At 29.4% G+C, this 9,341-nt stretch overlaps 1 long non-coding RNA gene across 1 annotated transcript; it reads left to right on the top strand.

Annotated features, from left to right (window-relative positions):
- Nucleotides 1-6,216: 6,216 nt before the first annotated feature.
- LOC135930751 (uncharacterized) lies at nucleotides 6,217-7,329 on the top strand. The gene is made up of 5 exons (XR_010572882.1): nucleotides 6,217-6,300; nucleotides 6,357-6,553; nucleotides 6,799-6,892; nucleotides 6,931-7,036; nucleotides 7,176-7,329. It is a non-coding gene; the product is annotated as an uncharacterized LOC135930751 (long non-coding RNA).
- Nucleotides 7,330-9,341: the final 2,012 nt, after the last annotated feature.

The raw sequence follows: 9,341 nt of genomic DNA, 5'->3' as shown, positions 1-9,341 counted from the left end.
CCCTATGTTGTTACGTAATAGTCTACATATACGAGGGTTCTCGTATCTACTGGATGGAGTTATCAGTTTCATAGCTAATAATTTTATGAATTTAGACCTTTTTATAGTCAACAAATTATTGGCTTTATAAACTATTAGGGCATTTATTATTGAAATATTTATCATAGTATAAAAAATGGTAAGTGGCCATCTATTTGATCTCCTAGATATGGAATATATTGAGCAAAGTTGATCCACTACATCAACTCCTGCTTTGGTTAAATTATAAAAAGTTATAATTTCTGGTTTTAACAATTCACCAGTTGTTACATCAATTTTATTATCATAATGTAGTGTTGAAAGCAACACCTATCTTTTGGTATATATGAAACAATAGTAGTATTTTCTTTGAATCCAAATAAACTTGAATATATATCTCTTTTTTTATTAAAAAATAATGCAGGTAACTGCTTTTTATTCTTTTTAATAGTTCCTACTATTGTTAGGGAATGTGAAGATAATAAATAATTAGCTAATTCATAGCTAGTAAACCAATTGTCCATTGTAATATTTCTATTACTTTTTGAAATTGGTTGAATTAGTCTTTCAACTACATCAAATGGCTTGTTTGACAATTTATATGGCCCTTCTGGCTGATTGCCAGTATATAATTCTGTTTTTAATGTATAAAAAGTTCTAGAATCAACTAGAGCATATATTTTCAGACCATATTTTGATGGTTTATTTGGCATATATTTCCTAAATGGACATTTTCCTTTGAATGCAGGAAGCATTTCATCAATAGTGACATATTGTCCAATAGAATAAGTATTATTGCAATTATCATTAAAAATATCAAAAATTTCTCTAATATGTGTGGCTTTATCAAGTGCTTTCCTAGTATTTCTTGTATTCATATCATCAAATCTGTAGTAATACCAACTACTAATTATAAACAATACGACCACTGATTTATATTTCAATTTATTTTTAAAATCAAATTTTTATTATTATTTTTCGAATGTTCGATTCTATTTTTTTAATATACAATATACATAATTAATCATTTATTAATTTATTACATTTCCTTCAAACAATTTAAAGTTAGATTTCTTCAATAAACCTCTTTGTAGGTTTACGGTTTCTTGATGAGCAACGTAATGTGGTATTTGTATTTGTGTTTGTATTTGCTTCATTCACTGGCACAACCATTTCTGTAACTTCCAAAGAACTTTCATGATTTGGGATAACTAAACGATTTCTTAACTGATCTGCATGCTTCCGTAATGTTTTCCCGGAAGATTCAACAATATAAGAATAAAGTCCTATTCTTTCTTTAATTACTCCCTCTCTCCAACCATTGGTATTTTCATTATTTAACCATATAGGTTGTGAGATTTCAAATTCTCTTTCCTTTGAATGTAAATCATGATGAAGGCTTTGTTTATCATTAGCTCTTACTATTTCGTGTTCGGCATTTGGCCGGATCCAATCCAAACTTGTTTTCAATTGCCTCCCAAACATAATTTTAACAGGAGATCTCCCTGTGGAACTATGCTCTCCCAATCGGTAGGTTGTTAAAACCTGTGTCATAGCTTCTTCGGGATCGCTAATTGAATCTCTCGTTGCATAATACCGACCTTTCAAAGTTCGTACTGTACGTTCAGCTAATCCATTAGTTTTTGGATGATAGGGTGCTGAACGTATATGACGTATGTTATTTAAATCACAATACCTACGAAATTCTCCAGATAAGAATTGTGGTCCATTGTCTGACACAATGTACTTGGGTATTCCAAACCTAGCAAACCATTTTTTTAGTCGTTTTATCATAGCATCAGCAGAGGTATTTTGCATTAGATCAACTTCTAACCATTTGGAATAGGAATCGACACCTATTAGCCAGTATCGCGAATCTACTGGTCCAGCAAAATCAATATGGATTCGCTCCCAAGGTTCCTTTCCAACAGTCCAAGAATATAGAGGTACTTCTTGAATACTAGGTCTATTTTTCTGGCATCCAGAACATATTTTGATAAAATTTTCTATATCAACATCACATCTGGGCCACCAGCAATACAATCTAAAAATAGATTTCATTACATTTTCCCCAGGATGTCCCCGGTGAATCATTCCTAACACTGCATTTCTTAATTTATTAGGAATAACCAATCTCCCATTCCATTCTATAATATCACGATCGACAGAAAGCTCTTCCCGTCGATTATAAAAATTAACTATTTCTTTATCTTTATAACGATCAAAGTTTCGCCAACTTTGCTGAATATGTATGGCTACTTTTTTTAATATTAAATCTTGCTTCGACTCTTTTCGTAGAATATTTTCTGACAATTGCATATCATCCAAATTAATACTTCGTATATCCAAAGCATGTTTAGAATCTTGATTCTCTTCCGTGTCTAATATTGGAAGCCTTGATAATGCGTCGGCGATTACATTTTTATTACCAGGTCTATATTCTATTGTAAAATCATAAGAAGCCATCTTCCAGGCCCAACGTGTCAAACGATTATTAGAAATTTTAGGTAAATCGCGTTTCTCCCCAAATAATCGCTCTAATGGTTTATGATCAGTTCGAAGTAAAAATTTTCTACCATAAATAAATGAATGAAATTTTTCAATACCAAATAAAAGTGCTCGAGCTTCTTTATCAATCGGAGCGTAGTGTTTCTCTGATTCTAATAAAGTACGTGACGCGAACGAAATAGGTTTTGTCCTTCCGTCTACTAATTGATGTAACAACACAGCCCCTAATCCTGAATCAGATGCGTCGCATTCCAAAATTATAGGCAACTGCGCGTTATAAGGAATTAACGTTTCCTCGGATGACAATAATTTCTTAACCTCATCGAAGGAATTTTGTTCATCTTTCGACCACTGCCAAGGTACTTTCACGCTCGTTAATCTATGTAGTAGCGCCGCTTTAGAATGTAGATTGCGAATAAAACGTTCATGATAATTAACTAGTCCTAGAAAAGATCTAAGTTGTTGTATATTTTTAGGTTTTGGTGCATTTCGGATAGCCTTCACCTTTTCCGGGTTAGGATGTATACCGAATTTATCAATTATCACCCCTAAAAATGAAACCGATTTTTGTAAAAATCTCACTTTTGTTAATTTCGCCTTAAGACCTGCTGCATTTAATCTGTCTAACACTATTCGCAAATTATTTAAGTGCTCCTCATCATTTCGACCAGAAATAATTACGTCATCTAAATAGACACCAGTCATTTGGCAATCTTTTAGTAACTCATCCATATATCTTTGAAATATAGTTGGTGCACTTGCCAATCCAAATGGCAATCGTCGGTAACGGAAATAGCCCTTATGAGTCACTATCGTTAGTAGTTCCTGGGATTCCAATTCTACTTCCATCTGTAAATACGCATCTTTCAGATCTATCACGGTAAATTTATCACCACCTTGGATTTTCTCTAATAAATCGTCTAAGGTAGGAATAACATGATGGTCATATAATAAACACGGATTGAGTGTAACTTTGAAATCAGCACAAATTCGAATATCGCCATTACTCTTGCGTACATTTACGGTTGGCGTTGACCACTGTACCCTGGTTATAGTCGAATCAATCTTTTCAATAATTCCTGCAGCTACTAATCGGTCTAATTCCATTTCAATTGCTTTGCGAAGTGGAAATGGTACCCTACGGGCTGGAAACGATCTTGGTACAGCGGTATCCTTTAAATGTATTCGCACTGCAAAATCACGTATATGTCCCATCTTATCATCAAAAATTTCTTGATTTTTATTAATCAAATCTCGAATTCTAGAATCTAGTGTTATGCAACATTTTTCTTTTTCAATATTGTTGACCAAATTGCGTACTTGTTTAATCATAACCTGACGAGGCATTTCTAAATTGAATGCTATAATCCATGGTAATCCGAAAAGAGGCACCCCAGTTGTATTCATTATTACCACTGGTAGAGTCCTTGTCTGTGATCCAATCCTAACATTGACTTGGGTCTCGCCCTTGACGTCTAACGGATGATCACCATATGCAGTCAATGGACTGGTTGGCCTAATTTTTGGTCGCCCAATACTTGTCCATATATCAATTCCTATCAATGACGCTTGTGCACCAGTGTCAAAATCAAATTCAACATCTAACCCATTTATCTCTGCAGTTAGTTTTGCTCGATTCTCTCGATTTTGTTGAATCTTCCAAATATTATGAATAGAATCACTTGATGACACTCTTATATAGTTTAAATTCTTTGATTTACAGCAAACTGCAAAATGACCAATTTTTTTACATTTATTACATGCCGCATTTGTAGCTGGACATCTCACTTCTCGGTTATGAATAAAACCACATTTATAACATTTAAGTTTATTATAATCTTTATCATTATTATATTTGTAGTTATTATTCTCTTTATCAAATGTATTATTATACTTGACTTTATTATAGCCTTTATCAATTGTAGTCGTCGTTTTTATTGGATGTTTATAATTACTATCATTATCATTTCTTTTGTTATTAACATTTATCTTATTAACAACTGGCATATTTTTATTTGCCATTTCTTTATCTGCTCGCTCAGAAGCTAATGCCAGATCAAGAATAAATTGAAAAGTCAGTACATTATTATCTCTATCAAGACCGTCGGGATACAAAGCTCTAAGATCTCTTTCCAATCCCGGTATTTCCATGCCAACCATAAACTGATCACGTAAACGCTCGTCAATATCATTAAGATAATGACAACGCTTTCCAATTGTTCTAATTTTATTTGCAAATTCAGTTATGGTTTCAGTTGTTCTCCGTAATCTAACGAAATCAAATCTAGAAGCAAAAGCTGTTGACGTCGGTTTAAATAGTTTAAAACATATTGACTTAATTTCCTTAAAAGATAAAGTTTCGATCGAATCAGGATAACAAAAACGGTCCACCAACTCAATATTCTTATTGCCAAAAAATGTTAAAAATATATCTTTATATTGACATTCAGATGGGCTTACGTTTTTTAACCGAAAACTGGCTTCCCATTGAGAAAAATATCTGTGAATAGAAGTATCCAACTCGAATTTATCAAATTTAATCGTAGATAAATCCGCTATTTTTTTTGAATCTCCATTTAAGGAATTATTTTCTCCATTTAAGGAATTATTATCTCCATTTAAGGAATTATTTTCTCCATTTATCGTCGCCATTTGTAGTAATACCAACTACTAATTATAAACAATACGACCACTGATTTATATTTCAATTTATTTTTAAAATCAAATTTTATTTTATTTTTCGAATGTTCGATTCTATTTTTTAATATACAATATACATAATTAATCATTTATTAATTTATTACAAAATCTAAGCACTTTCAATAGAAATTGGAATCTATTTATATTCATAGTATATCTAAATATATCAACACCAAATCCATCTTTATTCCATAAATCTCTTATATTTTGATGACTGGATTTATAAACTCCAGCTATCATTAGCAAACCAACTAAGGCATTCAATTCATTTTCATCCATTTTGGCATGATAAATAGAGTCATCTTTTTCAATGGACTCAATCTATAGCTATCTTCACACACATCACTATCTATATTGTCATTCTCTGTCTCAGAATTATGATTGCTGTTATACAAATAATCATCATCTGACTCAAAATCTACTTCACCTATATAAATTTTATAAATATCAAATATTAAATAGAAAATACTTCCAGAACTTGATGATATTAAATTTTCCATATGCTAATTTTATAGTATTTTGCTCCACAAGAAAAAAAATAGTATAAAATTTTAAAATTTTGAGTTACAATATAACAATGAAAAATTTACAAATAAAATTTTTTTTTTCAATTTTATATATTAGTTTGTAATATACAATAATATTTATCAATAAAAAAAAATTGTGAAAAAAAAATTACTTAAGTACAAAGGTGGGACCTATAATACCCCAAGCTCAACAAATTGCAAATATTTTAAAAAATATCAAATCAATTATCTTGAAATTTGGTAGATATATTCTTTATAAGAAAATATTAAACTACTATAAAAATTGGGTCAAGATATCTTCAGGTTTTTTCATTACCTAGATTATAAAAGCCGTGGGGTATTATTTACCCCACCTTTGTAGTGAAGGGTTAACATAATTGAGTATGGACTTATAAATCATATGTTAATGCATTTTAGGATACATACAAAACATGTCTTTTAATATCACTATCATTTATTATTTTATTTAGATAATGGGAGTGTGCTGTGTTCAAAATTTTAATAAAACAAATAAAATAGTAAACAATTTCCATATATTTTATCACAAGTTTATTATTTTTATATTTATTATTTTTAATTAATATATAATTATATCAAAAATAGATGTTAACATTATCAAACCTATAGCCAATCTAGTACCCATACCCACCACTTCATCTTATTATTTTAGAAACACAAACCCACATATCCCGAAATTATCTTTATATTTAGATAATGTATCAACTTATATATCGGGATATATTGTACACCAACTTATTAAAGAAAAAAAGCTACGTTGTGATGTTTGCATTACAGCAATGGTTAGTGATTCTTATAATGATAATAATATCAATAATATGCTAATAAATATTAAAAATAATGGGGGGGGGTTGGTGATAGCTTCTACTAGTATGTCCAAACTATGCAGAATATGTGAAAGTTCATTTAGAACTTATCAAAATGAAATCACACATAAAAATATTTTAAAAAAAATGGAAGTATTAATTTTTTCCAAAATAATAGGTACAAATATTTAAAAGAAATGAATTTAATATTTTTTTAATAGGCACAAATCTCTTTATTGATCTTTGTGATCATATCATTGAACATGAAATTGGGTACAGCCATTTTCAAATTCTTGTAAAATTAATTGTTCAAAAGTAACCAATTATTAGATTTTATACTATTTTTTTTAAAGATATTTAAATATTAGATTTTATCATTTTGCTGACTTAAGAAACCAGGAATTGAGAACTGGTATGTGGCAGAATCTTACGAAAGCAATACAATTTAATAATCAATAAGTCATATATAATAATATATATATCTTCTATTATATTTTAAAAATTATATTGTATAAGGAATGACCAGATATTAGGCATATTATAAAAATTATGATCTTATATATTATCTATGCTAATTAATTATATTAATTTTTTATAGGTGATGATATAATCAAAAATGACGAAAATGTACTCAAAAATAATATGAAAGTGAATTGTTGCAATATCTTTTCCTTTTCAAGGCCTATACATTTATATCATTATATACTTATTAAATATACTTTAAATAAATGATTTATATAATATAATTTATACTCAAGCAAAAAATGATATTATTACATTATGTATTTATTGAAAAAAAATAAAAGATATTTTTTTATTTGTCATTTATAATTAAGATGAAATAATCAAAACAAAACAAATGATCAACTATGAAGAGAATCTTAATAGTATATACTTTTGGAGTTATCTTTAGTTCTTCCTTTATAATAAAATTAATAATACAAAATAAAAAAATTAACAGCACCTATTTCTCTTATTAGTAACAAAATTTGTAGATTTTATTTAATTTTATCTATACAGGTCTATTTTTTACATAAACTTATGAGTGATTATTGTTTTAAGTTATAAGCCACTATATTACATAAAATTAAAAGTACCAGCTACTACAATAAATATAGGTGCATCTATGATATTTATTATTAAGACAGGAATCATAAAAGATTATATATGTAAAATATAAAAATAATATATTTATTATTTTTAATTAAAAGATTCTATAAATGAACAACATGTGTGTAACAATATTTTTATTGAAATATCAAGTGAATTTGATAAAACTATAAAAGCTAATATTCTTGGAAATGAGGGGTGGTATTGTGGCTTTTTATATATGTATATCTTGAGTCTTATATTTTAGATTACTAATAAAATGAATTGAAGAACTTGCTAAAATCATCAAGTTGAGGTGAGAATTTATTTTGTATTGATATAGATAATTTAAAAATAATGATCGAGGCATTTGATCCATATGGGTTAAAGGAATCTGGGTGGTAAGGTTAATTGGAGATTATTTGGTGGATTTTTTGAGGGTGTAATAGATAGAGGTATGTAATATTTTGCATGAAGGGTGGTATTGTGGCTTTTTAAATATGTATATCTTGAGTCTTATATTTTAGATTACTAATAAAATGAATTGAAGAACTTGCTAAAATCATCAGTTGAGGTGAGAATTTATTTTGTATTGATATAGAGAATTTACGTCATACGTCATAAAGCGCATATGCCCTCTAAACGTTGTAGGTACAACAGAGCTACGCTAGGTACTTCTCATTTCCATCTAATTGGATTAAATAAAATTTGGGGAAAAGATGAGAAGCCTGTAGTAATACCAACTACTAATTATAAACAATACGACCACTGATTTATATTTCAATTTATTTTTGATATCAAATTTTTATTTTTTATTTTTCGAATGTTCGATTCTATTTTTAATATACAATATACATAAATAATCATTTATTAATTTATTACATTTCCTTCAAACAATTTAAAGTTAGATTTCTTCAATAAACCTCTTTGTAGGTTTACGGTTTCTTGATGAGCAACGTAATGCGGTATTTGTATTTGTGTTTGTATTTGCTTCATTCACTGGCACAACCATTTCTGTAACTTCCAAAGATTTGGGATAACTAAACGATTTCTTAACTGATCTGCATGCTTCCGTAATGTTTTCCCGGAAGATTCAACAATATAAGAATAAAGTCCTATTCTTTCTTTAATTACTCCCTCTCTCCAACCATTGGTATTTTCATTATTTAACCATATAGGTTGTGAGATTTCAAATTCTCTTTCCTTTGAATGTAAATCATGATGAAGGCTTTGTTTATCATTAGCCCTTACTATTTCGTGTTCGGCATTTGGTCGGATCCAATCCAGACTTGTTTTCAATTACCTCCCAAACATAATTTTAGCAGGAGATCTCCCTGTGGAACTATGCTCTCCCAATCGGTAGGTTGTTAAAACCTGTGTCATAGCTTCTTCGGGATCGCTAATTGAATCTCTCGTTGCATAATACCGACCTTTCAAAGTTCATACTGTACGTTCAGCTACCGTTAGTTTTTGGATGATAGGGTGCTGAAAGGATATGACGTATGTTATTTAAATCACAATACCTACGGAATTCCCCAGATAAGAATTGTGGTCCATTGTCTGACACAATGTACTTGGGTATTCCAAACCTAGCAAACCATTTTTTTAGTCGTTTTATCATAGCATCAGCAGAGGTATTTTGCATTAGATCCAATAATTTCTTAACCTCATCGAA

Source organism: Gordionus sp. m RMFG-2023, unplaced genomic scaffold, assembly GCF_954871325.1.
Source record: "Gordionus sp. m RMFG-2023 unplaced genomic scaffold, tfGorSpeb1-WG-v2 contig_51, whole genome shotgun sequence".
Classification (NCBI taxonomy): domain Eukaryota; kingdom Metazoa; phylum Nematomorpha; class Gordioida; order Chordodea; family Parachordodidae; genus Gordionus; species Gordionus sp. m RMFG-2023.
This window is presented reverse-complemented; position numbering and strand designations above follow the sequence as displayed.